The sequence below is a fragment of the Martes martes genome (assembly GCF_963455335.1).
Source record: "Martes martes genome assembly, chromosome: 7".
NCBI lineage: Eukaryota > Metazoa > Chordata > Mammalia > Carnivora > Mustelidae > Martes > Martes martes.
In genome coordinates, this window is record NC_137894.1 from 26,029,089 (window position 1) to 26,048,015 (window position 18,927).

Genomic DNA, 18,927 nt, shown 5'->3' on the forward strand with positions numbered 1-18,927 from the left:
TGAAAAAACAATGAATACTGTTATGCTGAAAATAAATAAAAAAAATTTTTTTAAATTCTGATAAAAAATTTTAGAAGCAAAGGGAATGTACTAAATAGGACTTATTCCAGAAATACAAGAATTATCTGATATTAGAAAATCTAAAACATGATTCATTGCATAAATGACTTAAAAGAGAAAAAAATCATTTAATTATATCAACAGATTCACTAATAGTGAGTAATAAAATGCAGTGATAATTGACAATAAAAGTATAACATGATTAAAAACTAATGACAAACTAGCAAAAAACAAAGGCAAATTAAACAGTAAAATGCACAACTTCCATTAAAAGCAGGAAAATAAGGATGTTTGCAATAACTGCTCTTTTGGCACACTGTTTTTGGAGATTCTGATAAATAAAATATGAAAATGATATTTTAAAAGTATAAATTCTGAAGAAGAAAATCATATTTATAGATGATATGACTGTGTTCCTAAGAAAATACAAGAAAACTTAATTTTTAAAAAACATCAGAGAATCAAAAGTATCAGCCAGAATCAAGATAAACACAAAAGATATCAATGTTTTTTCAAGGCTGTGAATAAAGAGTAAAAAAAAAAAAAGACATAAAACAACCAAATTTACAACTGCTAAACAACAGAATAAAATATCAAGGAAAAAGTCATAAAAATCCAAAGCCTATATGAAGAAACAGCAAAACCTTATTAAAGTAAGATAAAATACTTTGTTAAAACAAGACCTGAATAAACAGAGAAATAAATCAAGTTTCCAAAAGTAAGGATGTTCTAATAGTATAATGTCATTTTTAGCCAGAATCTCAACTTCTAATATAAGTAAAATGACAGAAGTCTCTTTGAAAAATGAATGATTCAGAATGTACAATTATTTTTAAAAAGAGTAAGTTGTCTTATAATATTTTTAAATTATTTTAAAGCTACCTCTCTTTCTCTCTCTTTCTCTAGGTACTGGCTCTAGGACAGTCAGTCAGACCTCCAAAGTTGAATGGATAAATCCACCTAGAGAGTGGAACTTACTACATCAAAGGATACATTGTGTCTCCATGGGAAAAGAAAGCTTGTTTACCGTAGGGTGCTCAAGGAAGCAGGCTGGACAAAAGTGAGTGTCTGCCCTTTGGGTAAGGCCAGGAAACCCCAATAGAGAACTATGTTTCTTTAAGATTCTTCCAGGGAACCTTGTGAATAAAAGCATCAGCAGTGTCAGTGCCTGGGGATTTTGATGCTAAGGGGCAAATAGGGACTTCCCCAGTGCCCTTCATATCTCCCAAGCACATGGAAGATGCCTGCTGTTTTGACTCCCCAAACAGCATCCACTCCCCTCTTCTGGGAGGCATACCTGCTCCCCAATGGTGAATGTGTTGCCATGTTGACTGGCAACAAGCACTAGGTACACACTGAAAACAGCTTGGAGTGGGTGCCACAGCCCTTGGTCAAAGAGTTGCACCTAACCTAAGTTAGACCATTTAGAGCCCTTCCCTGAGAATTTTGGAAAGGATGTTAGAGAGAACCTATTTCAGTTCATCTCTGGAGCTGTAGATGGCCACTCCCTAGCATATGAAAGAAACTATAGAATCAATCCCCACATTGAATGAAGCAGAGAGGAAAGTTGGGGAGAGCTGTCTCCCATTGTCTCTGAAGACGCTGCCCACCCAGAATTGGTAGATTGCTGTCCCATTCTCCCTCTTGCCCAATCTAATTTGATGAAGACTTCTGTCACCCATGACCAAGAGTGCTGATAAGCAGTGCATCCTGTGTTCTTTCTTCTCCTTCTCCCACAGCATCCATGGCTGATTACAAATGCCCACTCCTAAGGTTTTTGCAAGACACCCCCACATGCCCCATCTTTCTACCATCATTAAACACTGCTGATTCCATGTCTAAACTGTATGTCAAACTGCTCCATTTCCCCACCTTCCCTTCCTAAGGCAAACACCTTGCCCCACCCCCCCCACCTCAGCCTCTAACTAGTCTGCTGCTACTCTTGACTCCTCCAATCTTTACTGCTATGAAAAGTGGTCTTTTTCAAATAAAAATCATATCACATTGCTTTCTTGTTTAAAGCCCTTCTATATGCTCCCACCACAGCTGGAATAAACCCAGTCTCTCTCCATTGAGTCTATATGGCAAGGTACGCAATCTCTTTAAGGTCTCTACCTACACCACAGTGATGGTTGCTTGGTTTCCTCAGAGAAGATACACAATTTGCCTTCTTGGGGCTATTTCTTATCTCAAAAAATTAGTATTTTTAGTGAAGCAGAATTTGTTTACATTATGGCTAGTTTATGTAGTCTAGGCCAGGTTGTATGTATTCCTCTTCACCTGACCAGACTCAAAGCTTACCAGGACCGTGGCTGTCTGGTTCACCTGTGCACCACTTGAGCCTACGTCTTGGTAGTTACAAATACATGTTTAAGTGAACAGATGAACATAAATGAACATTATTTATGCAATGATTATTCATGAAATAAGGCCTAATTGAATAGCTGATAAATTCTTTAGTTGTCCATAAATACATCATTTTATAATTAATGTGAATCTATGTTAATATGTCTAAATTCATAATCTAAAGTTTTTATTATATTACTTTCCAAAATAGGAAAAGAGGAAAAGTTTAAACCAAACTCCCTTTACTTCAAAAATTCAACCAATAAGGGCACTTGAATGGCTCAGATGGTTGAGTGTCTGATCTCTAGGTCCTTGGATCGAGCCCCACATTGGGCTTCCAGCTCAGCAGGGAGTCTGTTTCTCCATCTCCCTCTGCCTCTCCCCCTGCTTGTGTGCCTGCTTGTCCTCTCTCAAATGAATCAATAAAACCTTTTTTAAAAATTTAGCCAATAAATGTACTCTCTGTCATGAAAGGATACATGAGGAATGGACAGCATTTCTGCCATCCATAAGCACTGGATGGCACTCCATTGTTAATCTCAGAAAGTTGCCAAATATGCATTTTGTTTGTGGAGACTGTTTTAGAAAATGACAGAAACTGTATAGGACTACTCTGCCCCCACGTCACCTTATTCCCCTCTTCCAAGATGTTTACTTTTTCATCCTTTTAAGTTTCTTATGCTTTTTTAAGTCATTGTAAATTATTTTAATTTGCACATTATTTCTGAATTCCATAATGGTTGGAAATAATTCTCTGTCCTTCCATTAATAATATATTGAAAACAAGTTGCATAAATATCATTTAGTATACAAGTGGTTCTACTTTATTTCTTTTCAGCTGTAGGAAATTTGATCAATGCAAAGACAAAGGGAAGTTCTTCATTAGACAACTCATTTTCAGTTTTATATTTTAGAGAATAAAGTTTTAGCATATGAAGAAATACTGGCGGCAAATGGCTTTCTCAGCAAACATCTCATCCCTGCTTTGGTGAACAGTCTATATAACGATGCACTGTCCTCTGTGAACACCCAGCTGATCATTATCACACAGAGCTTGCCCTTTTCCTAGTGGTGAATAGTTAGTAAGATATTTGATCTCTGTCCCCAGTTCCTGGCATACAGCTCCTAAATCCCCTGAAATTTCATGAATGATAAAGGTGATAGGAGGGTCTTTGTTCTAATGAAGCATCTCTTGGTAGGCCTTTGGATAGCTTCCGGATGGCAGGTGGTCACCAGAAAGACTACAACTTGATTAGAAACTCAGAAATTTCAGCCCCACTTCCCAATCTTCAGGGAGGGAAGAGAGGCTGAAGACTGAGTTAATCACCAACTAATTATGTCCATAATTATGCCCACATAATAAAACTCCCATAATACTCCCTAAACAACAGGATTCTGGGAACTACTGGGGTGGTAAACACATCCATGCACTAGGAGGATGGCATACCCCCACCCTGCAGGAACAGAAGCATCAGTACCGGGGACTCTTCCATTCTTTGCCCTATGTACCTCTTCATCTGACTGTTCATTTGTATCCTTTAAAATAAAATGGCAAATGTAATTAAAGTGCTTTCCTGAGTTCTTCTGGTGTTGTAGAAAATTACTGAAACCAAAGCGGGAGATTATAGAAACCTCCCAACTTTTTAGAAGTGGAGTAACCTGGGGACCTGATACTTGCAACTGATATCTGAAGTGGGGCCAGCCCTGAGGACTGAGCTCTTAACCTGTGAGTCTGTGCTAACTCCAGATAGTTAGAATTGAATTGAATTATAGGATACCCAGCTGGTGTCAGGATGTTGGAGAACTGGTTGGTATGAGGACAAAAAAATCATTCACTGGTGGTGGCAGAATTTTGCTGAATCAGCTTCTCTAACCTGTCTTCTATAGTAACCAGTGGCTCCTGGCCAGGGTCAGGAGTGTAGCCACAGTAGAAACAAAGTACTTTACAGTATATTGTGCTGAGAAATACTTGTCCTATATGACTTGACAAGGACAAATTTGTGATCAAATCACTCATCCAATTAAGACAACTACACTTGTATGAGTTCTTAAAAATGATCATAAAGTGGTGACATTTGGGGGGACCTCTCTAATAGTTGGGACTCTTATAATTATAAGTAATGGAAAATCCAACACAGAATAGCTAAAGCAAAAGGTCAGTTATGAGATATTACTAGCTACAAGTCTGGGGATTGATAAAATGACATGGCACCTTGCATTTTCCAAATTTGGCTACACCAATATAGTCTATCCCATATGTTCCTCTTACTATATGAAATGACTACCCCTCCATTAGGAGGGTCCTTTCTCCAAATTTGGGAGGGCCTGTGACATACAATTACAGACTGTTGCCTAGGATACTTTAGTCATTTCAGCCCTTAAGTCTTTGGATCTCCATAGTCCAGTCATCAGACATGTAAGGAAGCAAGTTTCACATGATTCTAGTCTCCAGCCTTTGAGTAGACACTGATGACTCTGAGTGGGGCAGAAATAAGCTGGCACTTCCAAGTCCTGCAAAGATGGTACAGCTAAAGGACAAAATAATTATTCCTGTTGCTTGAAGCCACTACATTTTGGGGTAACTTGTTATGCAGCCATAATGACAGGGATAGAGGATGTTATCAAGATCCTTGCTCTGGATCTGGTTCCTCCAGGCTCAGAACACAGATTCAGGCTTCTAGTAATGGCATACAACATCTTTGGGATTTCCATATTACCCTCATCTAGTGGATAGAATTTCCTTTCTCAAACAACTCAACAGTTGAGTTGTATGCCATCCTTCAATTTTTCCTTAGTTGCTTTGTATCCCTCCCACCATTCTGGGGCATGCCTTCCTGGGAAGTGCATTAGTGAGGGAAGGGTGGTTACTTCAAATCAAAACTGGGCCATTGTTTCCATAAAAATGGAAAGCAAAATCAAAAAATGCTTAGTAGAACCTTTTTTCAACCACCTCTCAGGGCATCCTCTGACTGGACATATTGGGCTCGTGTGGCTTTCTTGAACTATTTGGAACTCTTTTATCTTCAAAGCTCTCAAATAACCTTCCAGTGCTCTGAACCGGTCCAAATCCTGCCTGCTTATAATAGCCATACTCAGGATCACTGCTTTGAAGTGTTAAAGAACATGCTAATCTACTCAATTAATTTCACTCCAAGGCTGAAGATTTTATGTCTCAGTGCCAAACCAACAGAGAATATTCCCTGTTTGTCTAAGGGTAGGAGAGTGAGGAGTGGGGGCTTTAAGTATTCCTTTAGACACAAAAAGGATCCACCTGCTCAGAGAAACCTGAGGACCACTTCTGGTCTAAACATAAAAGAGCTACATGAAAATAACCCTTTTTTCTTAGCAAACTTTTTAAAATTTTATTTTATTTTTTCATTGTTCTAAGATTCATTGTTTATGCACCACACCCAGTGCTCCATGCAATACATGCCCTCCTTAATACCCACCACCAGGCTCACCCATCCCTCACCCCTCTCCCCTCCAAAACCCTGTTTGTTTCTCAGAGTCCACAGTCTCTCAAGCTTTGCTCCTCCTCCAATTTACCCCAATCCACTTTCCCTTCCTTTCTCCTAATGTCCTCCATGCTATTCCTTATGCTCCACAAGTAAGTGAAACCATATGATAATTGGCTTTCTCTGCTTGACTTATTTCACACCGCATAATCTCCTCCAGGCCCATCCATGTTGATATAAAAGATGGGTATTCATTCCTTCTGATGGCTATGTAATATTCCATTGTGTATATGGACCATATCTTCTTTATCCATTCGTCAGTTGAAGGGCATCTTGGCTCTTTCCACAGTTTGGCAATTGTGACCATTGCTGCTGTGAACATTGGGGTACATATGGCCCTTCTTCTCACTACATCTGTATCTTGGGGTAAATGCCAAGTAGTGCAATTGCAGGGTCATAGGGTAGCTCTATTTTTAATTTCTTAAGGAAACTCCACACTGTTTTCCAAAGTGGCTGCACCAACTTGCATTCCCACCAACAGTGTAAGAGGGTTCCCCTTTTTCCACATCCTCTCCAGCATTTTTTGTTTCCTGTCTTGTTAATCTTTGCCATTCTAACTGGTGTAAGGTGGTATCTCAATGTGGTTTTGATTTTAATCTCCCTGATGGCTAATGATGAACATTTTTTCATGTGTCTGTTAGTCTTTTGTATTTCTTCTTTGGAGAAGTGTCTGTTCATGTCTTCTACCCATTTTTTGACTGGATTATCTGTTTTAAGGGTGTTGAGTTTGAGGAATTGGAGAAGATGAAGCATGAGAGACTGTGGACTCTGAGAAACAAACTGAGGGTTTTGGAGGGGAAGGGGGTGGGGCATGGCTGAGTCTGGTGGTGGGTATTAAGGAGGGCACATATTATATGGAGCACTGGGTGTGGTGCATAAACAATGAGTCTTGGAACACTGAAAAAATAAAATAAAATTTTAGAAAAATGTTGCTTTTAGAATAATAATTTCTAAATAGTTTATTTTCTGGGGTTTTTAATCTTTCATTTAATTTACCAGCTTGTTCATTTTCCCCCCAATTTGTTTATTTGTTTAAAAAGTCTCACAATAGTTAGTTGTGTTCTTATAAACATCAAAAGGAAACAAAAAAGAAAATGAAAAAACTATGTGGAGGCTAGTTTCCACAATAAAATTCATTTTACTGTGTCTCCAAATCTAAAGAAATAGTAAAAATCTGCATCATTAACTGATGAAACAATTTTTAGTTGATGCATGTGTATTGCCTGGTAGTGTTTCATGGAGGGATACCCTATGGAAGTGTGCCTTATGAAGGGGTGCTCCATGGAGGGTTGCCCCATGGAGGGTTGTCCCATGGAGGGGTGTCCCATTGAGACTATGGTCCTGCTCAGTAAGAGAACCCAACATGAACATAATCATTGTTCAGAAGATAATCCCCTCCAAAGAGAACAAGATAAAATTCTATTGTACCCCTGCAGTCATCACAGAAGGTCACAAGGGAGAAATGAGTAATACCACTATATTCAGAAGGAAGGCAGGAGACTTCTGGTGGCCAAGGTGACAACAGCCACCAAAATCCAGAACTCTCCACACAGCTCACAGTAAACTGTATAGATCAATAATAAGCACAAATAAAACCACATAGACACTGTGCCTCTAATGTAACTAGAAGACAGAGAGCACCATAAACTTTATATTACTTGTCAGCAAAGAAATGAACACCAATTCCCAGCAGAGCTGGGTCTACCAGTGCCCCAGGTCTTTACAAATGGCTGGAAGAATCAGAAAACTTCATGAAAAAAACAAAAGAAGCAATAAAATTCCTAGGGCTGAGTGGATAACAATCACCATAGAAAGAAAATCCAACCTAAGTGTTAAAATACTGAAAAATAACCCCATTCAATCAGAGAAAAGACAATGGGAAAAAAAAGACAATGGAAAAAAAAAAAAACCTGCATAAGGTAACAGGTGGCAGCTTTTGCACTCATCTTTCCTAGAAGAGAAGACAGTAGAAAGGAAAGCAGGAGTGCTCATTGGAGTTTGGGAGGGGAAGGGAAAAGGCAGCAAGAGGAGGAAATCATTTTATAAGATAAAAAAACAAAATAACAAAAATTGATAGACATCCCTTCACCTTCAAAAATGCAAATATAATACAACCATCCTTTAAAAAACTGTAGTCTATGGCACTGACCACAGAGGGTCCTTTTGAAGTAGGAATCTTCAAACTGAGCTCAATGGCCAAACCCACCCATGAAAGTCCATGGATGAAAGAAGATTTCACCTATACAAGGCTTTAATAAGAAAACAACAGAACATGAGAATCTAAATACTGGAATTGATAAAGATTTCTCCAAAAGGCTAAACATGAACTAGGAAAAAAAATCTGCATTACAATCTATACTGAATTATATATATTAAATAAGTACATGGAAATCTGGAGGAAAAAAACAGCAGCAAAAGAACATCTTAAATCAGAAACCCAAATGTTAAGAACAGAAATAGGCAAGAACACAAAGAAATAAAATGACAAATCAAAGCAAAAGACCAATTCATGTGGGAAATAAAGATTAAATAATAAAGTGTCCCAGAAAAATACAATCAAATGAAAATTTAATGAGACATTAAAGAAAGAAGAAAAGAAAAGGAGTAAAAATAAATTCAGTAATAACATCAGTACAGGGGAAAGGAGTTAAAACAGAAGACAATCCATGAAGATCCAACATGAACAGATCCATGAAACAATGAATATTAACACTTAAAACTGATCCAAGACAACTTTCTGAAGCTTAAAAAGAAAAAAAAAGGACTTTATTCTACATGTGACAAGAGCCCATGAGATATTTGAGAAAATTGACATGAACCATCAAATCCAGGGCATATCTTCGTAAAACTATTACACTTCAAAGATAAATTAAAGGCACTCTGGCCTCAGCTCCTCACAGGCTGCTCTTGCAGTCCAGATCCCACCTGCAAGGAGTCCTGGTAGCAAGCATCATCCACAAGGCAGGCAAAAGCTGGAGGAAGAGGCATAGGCACTGAAACCCCAGGGCCATCTTCCTGCTTTCCCAGAAGAGAAGGTGAAATCCCAGTGAAGGAAGCGACATGACCAACTTCCTGCATTGACCCGTACAGAAGCAACCCTGGGAGGAGGAGCTCCTGACTTCCTACCTGGTGCTTTTCCTTCCAGCCACATTTCTTTTTCTCCAGTGGAGTGAAAATAAAAGTGCTTAAACTGAAAAATTTGCACTATATTGCATCAAATCAAAAACTGTGAAACACTTCGTAATCTGCCACTTAGAAAGAAAAAATTCAGAGAGGCTGGGAAGAAAGTAGAGTAGGAGAACCCTAACTTCACCTCCTCCCACGGATATAACTAGATAACACATCAGTCAGAAAACCATCCAAAGACTGGCAGCACAAACCTCTCTACAACTGGCAGAACAAACCGCTCTACAACTAAATGTAGAGAAGAGGCCCACATCAAAGAGGGTCAGAAGGGCAGAGAAGTGGTGGAGAGCTAAACAGACAGCTGGCCGTCTGCCAGAGGGAAGAAGCCCTGGGCATAGACTAGGAAGAGAAATAGACTATCACACTGGGGCTGCATGGGAAAGATGAATACCCATAACAATTGGCTTTGAAAACTGGAAGGGTTGAATTTTATGAGTTCTTAGAACCAGTGGGACTTAAAAGCTAGAATTTTAAAAACCAACTAACTGTGCTCTAGGAGACACTGGAGGGTGATAGGAAATGGAATCCCTGCCCTTAAAGAAACAGCATAATGAACAGCCCACAGAGATACAGAATAGAAGCAGCCATTTAAAAAACATCTTGGACATAAGGGAGGTAAAGTTAGTTACTCAACTCAGAGCATGTTCAGGAAGGACAGAGACCATTGAGATACTCTTCCAGGAAAAAAGGAGCCAGTAGGTGCTATTTCCCTATCCCATTCCCCAGCACAAATGTAGGCCACCTGTGGGAACTAGTGCAGCACCTATATTTGCTAACTTGCTTATGTTTCCCATACTTCAGCAGATCTGCCCCTTCCAGCCAGGCCAGCATTAGTCATGACACTATAGGCCCCTTCCCCCAGAGGACCAGGCAACCTTGCTAAAACTGCATACTCTGCCCCTCTGCATGTGGATCTACCTCCTCCAACCTGGCTGGCCTTGGCCCCAGTCTTCTCACAGAGGACCAGCAGGAAAACCTTCCTAACATTGCATGCCATACATGTGCAAATCTCTCCCCTCTGGTAAACTCTTCCTGGAGCCCATCCAAAACAGTGACACAAATCTAATACTATGCAAGCAGTCCCCGACAGGGAACAGAACCACTCCAAAATGATTTCTTCCCCAGAGAAAAGGAAAGATAAACACACATCAAGTCAGACCGCAGCTCCAGTACTGGACTGCGGGCAGATAGCCAGTCTTATTGCAGGCCCTGCCCACCAAAGAAAGCTTTTCAGGGCAACACAGGGAAAACATCAAGCAGTTTGGTGCTACTACGTCTCTGGCAAACACCTGGGCTGACTCAGCTCAAGCTCTTGGTGGCCCCAGACTGTCACATTAACACCAGAGGAACTAAACACTGCCCACATGGGGCAAAAAGAGTCACTGCAGACAACTTGAATGAAGGAAAAAGCAACTCAACCACAATAATAGGATAATGCAACACACATAGTACATACCCCTGAAGCACCAGGTTCCAGTGAACAAATATATTGCACTGCAGGGTCTCTTTTTAATAAGGATAGCACTTTTTTTTTAAATATTTATTTACTTTAGCAAGAAAGAGAAAGAATGCAAGCAGGGAGAGGGACAGAGAGTCCCTCAAAGAGACTCAAACCAACTCCTCACTGAGTGGAGCCCAGTGAGGGACTCAATCCCAGGACCCTGAGGTCATGACCTAAACCAAAGTCAAGAGTTGGACCCCCAACCAAATGAGCCACCTGGCACCCCAGAACAGCACTTACAAGAGCAGGAGACAAAGTTTGCTTTCCTGACACATATAAACAGACAGAGAGCTTGAAAAATGAGGTGACAGAAAAATATGTCCCAAATGAAAGGACACAACAAAATCACTACAAGAGACCTAAGAGAAATGAAAATAAGTAATATGCCTGATAGGGAATTGAAATATTGATCATAAAGATACACACTGGACTTGAAAAGAGTGTAGAAGACATCAGTGAGACCCTTAACAAAGAGATAAAAAGGAAACATTCAGAGTTGAAGAACACAATCAATGTAATTTAAAATACACTAAATGCAATAAATAGCAGACTAAAGGAAACAGAACAAATCAGTAACCTGGAGGTCAGAAAATGGAAAGCAACCAAGCTGAGCAGGTGAGAGGGAAAAAAGTGTGTAAAATGAGAATAGATTTAAGGACTTGGCAATATCATCATGAGTAATCTCTTCTCCCAGAAGGAGAAGAGAGAGGAAAGGGAAAAGATAATTTATTGGAAGAAATAATAGCTGAAACACATCCTGAATCTGGGAAAGGAAACAGAAATGCAGATACAGGATGCACAGAATGCCCCCAACAAAATCAACCCAAAGAAGTCCCAAGACACAGAGTAATTTTAAAAAGTAGTGATAAAGAAAGAACTTTAAAAGCAGGAGGAGAAAATAAAACAGTTAACTACAAGGAAACCCCATAAATCAATCAGCAGATTTCTCACCAGGAACTTTGCAGGCCAGAAGAAGAGGCATGGTATATTCAAAGCACTGAAAGGAAAAAATCTGCAACCAAGAATACTCTGTCCAACAAGGCTATCATTCCAAATAGAAAAAGAGATAGAGTTTCCCAGACAAACAAAAGTTAAAGGAGTTCATGACCACTAAACCAGCCCTACAAGAAATGTTAAAGGGGACTCTTTGAATAGAAAGGAAAGACCATAGTAAGAGCAACAAAAGTAGAAACACAAAAGCAGAAAAATAAGCATATCTGTAAAGATCAGTGAAAGAACTCACAAAATATGACACCATATACCTAAAATGTGTCAAGATGAGGAATTTAAAGAATGGGTTCAAACTTAAGTGACCATCAACTTAATACAGACTTCCATATGCAGAAGACTGCTATATACAAACCTAATGGTAACAACAAATCAAATACCAGCAATAGATATGCAGAAATAAAGACAAAGGACTCCAAGTATATCACTAAAGAAGGCCAGCTCATTGTGATAGAAGAGGACAAGAGGAGGAACAGAGAACTACAAAACTACCATGAAGCAATAGCAAAATGGCAATAAATACATATCTTTCAAAAATTACTCTGAATGTAAATGGACTAAACATTCCAATCAAAGACATAGGGTAATGGGAAAAGTAAAAACTCAAGACTCATCTATTTCCTGCCTATAAGAGACTCATTTTAGACCTAAAGACAGATTGAAAGTGAAAGGATGGAGAAACATTTATCATGAAATGAAAAACAAAAGAAAAGCCAGAGTAGCAATACTTATATCCGACAAAATAGACTTTAAAGAAAAGACTGCAACAAGAGATAAAGAAGGACACTAGTCTCTCATGGTTCATCTCCCCCTCTGACTTCCCCCACTTCATTTTTCCCTTCCTTCTCCTATTGTCCTCCATACTACTCCTTATGTTCCACATATGAATGAAACCATATGATAATTGTCTTTCTCTACTAGAATATGGACTCTGGAAAACAAACTGAGGGTTTTAGAGAAGAGAGGGGTTGGAGGATGGGTATCCCAGTGGTTGGTATTAAGAAGGGAATGTATTGCATTGAGCACTAGATGTTATATGCAAATACTGAATCATGGAACACTACATTAAAAATGAATGAAGTACTGTACAGTGACTAACATAACCTAATAAAAAAAAAAGAAGGACTCTATGTAATAATAAAGGGGACAATCCAACAAAAAGACACAACAATTGTAAATATTTATACACCCAACATAGGAGCGCCCAAATACACAAAGCAGTTAATAAAAAACATAAAGTAAGTAATTGATAGTAATACAATAAAAGTAAGGGACTATAACATCTCACTTATATCAACATACAGATCATCCACACATAAAATCAACAAGGAAACAGTGGCTTTAAGTGACACATTGGACCAGAAGGATTTAACAGATATATATTCAGAACATTCCAACCTAAAAAAGCAGAATACATATTCTTTTCAATTGCACATTGAACATTCTCCAGAATATATATCACATTTTAGGCCACAAAACAAGTCTCAAAAAATTCAAAAAGATCAAAGTCATACAATGCATCTTTTCTGAACACAATGCTATGAAACTAGAAATCAATCACAAGAAAAAACATGGAAAGAGCACATATATATGGAGATTAAATAACATGCTACTAATCAATGAGTGTGTCAAATAAGAAATCAAAGAGGAAGTTACAAAATACATGGAGACAAATGAAAATGAAAACACAACAGTCCAAATTTTGGGATGCAGCAAAAGCAGGGAGATTCTAAGAGAGAGCTTGGTGATAGTAAAGAGGGCACATATTGCATGGAGCACTGGGTGTGGTGCATAAACAATGAATTAGAACACTGAAAAAAAATTAAATTAAATAAGAAAAAAGGGAGTTCCATGGTGGAAGTTTATCACCATATCGGCTTACCTCAAGAAGCAAGAATATTTTCAAACAAACTAAACTTACACCTAAAAGAGCTAGAAAAAGAACAAAAACAAAACCCCTAAGCAGTAGAAAGAAGGAAACAATAAATATTAGAGCAGAAATAAATGAAATAGAAACTAAAAATGAAACGGAACAGATCAATGAAACCAGGAGCTGGTTGTGGGAAAGATCAACAAAATTGATAAGTCTTTAACCAAATTCATTTAAAAAAAAAAAAGGTGAGAGAGAGGGGACTCAAATAAACAAAATCAGAAATGAAAGAGGGAAAATAATAATTGACATCACAGAAATGCAGAGGATTATTGGAGAATATTATGAAAAATTATACACAAACAAATTAAACAACCTAGAAGAAATGGATAAATTCCTAGAAACATATGACTTCCCAAAACCAAACTAAGAATAAATAGAAAATTTGAACAGACTGATTACCAGCAATGAAATTGAATCAGTAATGAAAAAACTCCCAAGAAAAAACCTCCAGGACAAGACAGCTTCACAGGTGAATTCTACCAAACATTTAAAGGAGAGCCATTTGTATGTCTTCACTGGAGAAGTGTGTGTTCATGTCTTCTGCCCATTTTTTGACATGATTATCTGTTTTTTAGATGTTGAGTTTGAGAAGTTCTTTATAGATCCTGGATATCAGCCCTCTGTCTGTAGTGTCATTTGTGAGTATCCTCTCCCATTCCATGAGTTGCTTCTTTTTGTTGTTGACTGTTTCCTTTGCTGTGCAGAAGCTTTTTATCTTGATGAAGTCTCAAAAGTTCATTTTCACTTTTGTTTCCTTTGACTATGGAGACATGTCTTGAAAGAAGTTGCTATGGCCAATGTCAATTCTGATAGATTCCTGGATTCTGATATATTCCTGCCTCACATTGAAGTCTTTCATCTATTTTGAGTTTATCTTTGTGTATGGTGTGAGAGAATGGTCGAGTTTCATTCTTCTATACATAGCTGCCCAATTTTCCCAGCACCATTTATTGAAGATAATGTTTTTTCTCCACTGGATATTTTTTCCTGCTTTGTCAAAGATTATTTGACCATAGAGGTGAGGGTCCATATCTGGGCTCTCTAACCTGTTCCACTGGTCTATGTGTCTGTTTTTGTGCCAGTAGCATTCTGTCTTGGTGATTACAGCTTTGTAATAAAGCTTGAAATCAGGTAACATGATGCCCCAGCTTTGTTTCTCCTTTTCAACATTTCCTTGATGATTCAGGGTCTTTTCTGGTTCCATACAAATTTTAGGATTGTCTGTTCCACCACTTTGAAAAATGCCACTGGTGTTTTGATTGGGATGGCATTGAAAGTATAGATTGCAAAGGAGAGTCAATACCTGTTGTTTTGTAAACTATTCAAAAAAAAAAAAAAAACAGAAGAGGAAGGCAAACTTCCAAATTCATTCTATGAGCCCAGGATTAATTTGGTACCAAAACCAGATTAAGACACTAGAAAGGGGAACCTGGGTGGCTCAGTGGGTTAAAGCCTCTGCTTTCGGCTCAGGTCATGATCCCAGGGTTCTGGGATCGAGTCCCGCATCGGGCTCTCTGCTCGGCAGGGAGCCTGCTTCCTCCTCTCTCTCTGCCTGCCTCTCTGCCTACTTGTGATCTCTGTCTGTCAAATAAATAAATAAAATCTTTAAAAAAAAAAAAGACACTAGAAAGAAAGGGAACTATTATCCTCAATGAAATACTAGCAAACTGAATCCAACAATATATTACAAAAAATCATTCACCATGATCAAATAGGATTTATCCCTGAGTTACAAGGGTGGTTTAACATTCACAAATCAATGTGCTACATCACAACGTAGTCACAACAGTAAGAAAAAGAATGTTTAAAAATATGATCATTTCAATAGACACAGAAAAAACATTTGACAAAGTAAAAAAAATCTATTCATGATAAAAGACTTCAAAAAAGTAGGTACAGAAGAAAATTACCTCAACATTTTAAAGGCCATCCATGAAGAAACCCCAGCGAACATTATCCTCAATAAGAAAAAACTGAGCACTTTCCTCCTAAGGTCAGGAAAAGGACAAAGATGTCCACTCTTACCACTTTTATTCAACATAGTACTGGAAGTCCTAGCCACAACAATCAGACAAGAATAAAAGCATACAAACTGGTAAGGAAGAAGTAAAACTTCCACAGTTTGCAAATGACACAACACTCTTATATACAGAAAACCCTAAAAACACTCTACCAAAAACTTACTAGCACTGATAAATAAATTCAGTAAAGTCATAGGATATGAAATCAATGTACAGAAATCTCTTGCATTTCTATACAGTAATAGTAAGGCCCCAGAAAGAGAAATTAAGAAAATAATCCCATGTATAATTGCACCAAAAAATAAAAATACCTAGGAATAAATTTAACCAAGGAGGTGAAAGACATGTACTCTGAAAACTATAAAACACTGATGAAAGAAACTAAAGAGGACAATTGGAAAGACAGACATTCCATGCTCACGGATTGGAGAACATATGGATTGTTAAAATGTCCATACTATTCAAAGCGATCTTCAGATTTAATGGAATCCCTATCAAAATACCACTATCATTTTTCACAGAGCTAGAACAAAAAATCCTAAAATTTATATGGAAACAAAAGAACCTGAAGAGCCAAAGCATTCTTAAAAAAAAAAAAAAAGCTGGAGGTATCACAATTCTAAATTTCAAGTTATATTATAAAACTGTGGTAACAAAAATAGTATGGCACTCAAAGGAACGTAGTAGAAAGCCCAGAAACAAACCTTAGATTATATGGTCAATTAATCTTCAATGAAGGAGACAAGAACATCTACATCCAAAAGAATGAAACTGAACCACTTTTCTTACACCATTACAAAAATAAACTCAAAATATGTTAAAGTCCTAAATGTGAAAACCGAAACCATAAAAATCTTAGAAGAAAGTACAGGCAGTAATTTCTCTGACATCAGCAGTAATAATTTTTTCTACATATGTCTCCTAAGGCAAGGGAAGCAAAAGCAAAAATAAGCTATTGGGACTGCATCAAAATTAAAAGTTTCAACACAACAAAGGAAACAATCAACAAAACTAAAAGACAACATACTGAATGACAAATGATATATCTAATAAAGCATTAATATCCAAAATATAAAAAGAACTTATAAAACTCAATGTGCAAAAAACAATCCAATTAAAAATGCGCAGAAGACATGAATAGACATTTTTCCAAAGAAGACCTACAGATAGTCAACAGACACATGAAAAAATGTTCAACATCACTCATTATCAGGGAAATTCAAATCAAAACCACAATGAGATATCACCTCACACTTGTCAGAATGGCTAAAATTAAAACACACACCCACACCTACACACACACAGAAACCAAGTGTTGATGAGGATGCAGAGAAAAAGGAACTCTTATGTACTGTTGGTGAGAATGAGAAGTGGTGCAGCCTCTGCGGAAGACAGTATGGAGAGTTCTCAAAAAATTAAAAATAGAACAACCATATGATACAGTAATCATGCTACTAAATATTTACCCAAAGAATATAAGAACACTAATTCCAAAAGGATATATGCACCCCTATGTTTATTGCAACATTTTTTACAATAGTCACATACAGAAGTGGCATAAGTGTCCATTAATGGATGGATAAAAAAGATGCGGTGTGTATACAGATGATGATGATACCTATAGGTAGAGAGATGATTGATAGATATAAAGAAATATTGTTCAGCCACAGTGTGGAGATTCCTCAAGAAATTAAAAATAGAGCTTCCCTATGACACTGCAATTGCACTATTGAGTATTTACCCCAAAGATACAGATGTAGTGAAAAGAAGGGCCATCTGTACCCCAATGTTTATAGCAGCAATGGCCAAGGTCGCCAAACTGTGGAAAGAACCAAAATGCCCTTCAACGGACGAATAGATAAGGAAGATGTGGTCCATATACACTATGGAGTATTATGCCTCCATCAGAAAGGATGAAAACCCAACTTTTGTAGCAACATGGACAGGACTGGAAGAGATTACGCTGAGTGAAATAAGTCAAGCAGAGAGAGTCAAGTATCATATGGTTTCACTTATTTGTGGAGCATAACAAATAACATGGAGGACAAGGGGAGTTGGAGAGGAGAAGGGAGTTGAGGGAAATTGGAAGGGAAAGTGAACCAAGAGAGACTATGGACTCTGAAAACAACCTGAGGGTTTTGAAGGGGCAGGGGGTGGGAGGTTGGGGGAACCAGGTGGTGGGTATTAGGGAGGGCACGGTTTGCATGGAGCACTGGGTGTGGTGCAAAAACAATGAATACTGTTACGCTGAAAAGAAATAAAAAATTTAAAAAAAAAAAGAAATATTGTTCAGCCATAAAAAAAGAATGAGGTCTTGTTATTTGCAATGACATGAATGGATCTAGGGAGTATAATGCTTAGTGAAATAAGTCAGTCAGAGAAAGACAAATACCATATGATTTCACTTATATGTGGAATTTAAAAAACAAAACAAATTAACATAGGGAAAAAAGAGACAAACCAAGAAACTAGAGAGAGTAAACTGATGGTTACTGGGCGGGGTATGAGTGAAATAGGTATTTGGGATTAAAGAGTACACTTATCATGATGAGCACTGAGTAATGTATAGAATTGTTAAATCACTGCATTGTATACCTGAAATTAATAACACTCTATGTTAACTGTAATGGAATTAAAATGAAAAACTTAACTAAAAAATTTCACTTAACCCACAATTGTATGTCAGGAAATTTATCATCAATGAGCAAGAATGAAACAGTTTTATCTGCGAAGATATTCAAAACAGAATCGGTAACAAAGAATAGAAAGCAACCTGCATGACCAACAAAGGTAAAATAGTGATATATCTACATGTTGTAAGTATAAATATATTCTATTTTGAAAGAATAACTAGTGGCCTGGTAAAACATTCACAATATGTTATGAAAAATGAAAGGTAAGACACAATGTGATTAAAATTTTTGTTAACCAGTATATATGTATCATGAGAGGTATGGAAAATGTATGAAAACACAACAAATTTTGGTCAGTGGTTATTTCTTGGTAGCAAAATTATGAGTTGTTTTTATATTTTATTCTTTTACTTTTAAATATCCCTTTGAATATATATTTATATAGTCAGAAAAATAGTATTTTTGATTTTTTTTAAATAAAATAGGAAGTCAACATTTTGCACTGTGTATCGCAGGAAGCCACCTTTTTTGAAAGATATTTTGAAATGGGGCAGATTAAAGTCAATTCAGTGCATTTGCAACTGCAAACTAAGAATTTTATGCAAATAAGGGTTGAATATTTAGATGACCATCTTTTTAATGATTTTATTTATTTGACAGAGAGAGAGAGCAGGGACAAGCAGGGGGAGAAGCAAGGAGAGGGAGAGGCAGACTCCCCACTGAG

General features: G+C 37.5%; 1 protein-coding gene across 1 annotated transcript in view; it reads right to left on the reverse strand.

The window, feature by feature from the left end:
- The window catches only part of OCA2 (OCA2 melanosomal transmembrane protein), a 392,247-nt gene that overhangs the window by 104,227 nt on the left and 269,093 nt on the right, over nucleotides 1–18,927 (reverse strand). The gene's annotated exons all lie outside the window — the stretch shown is intronic.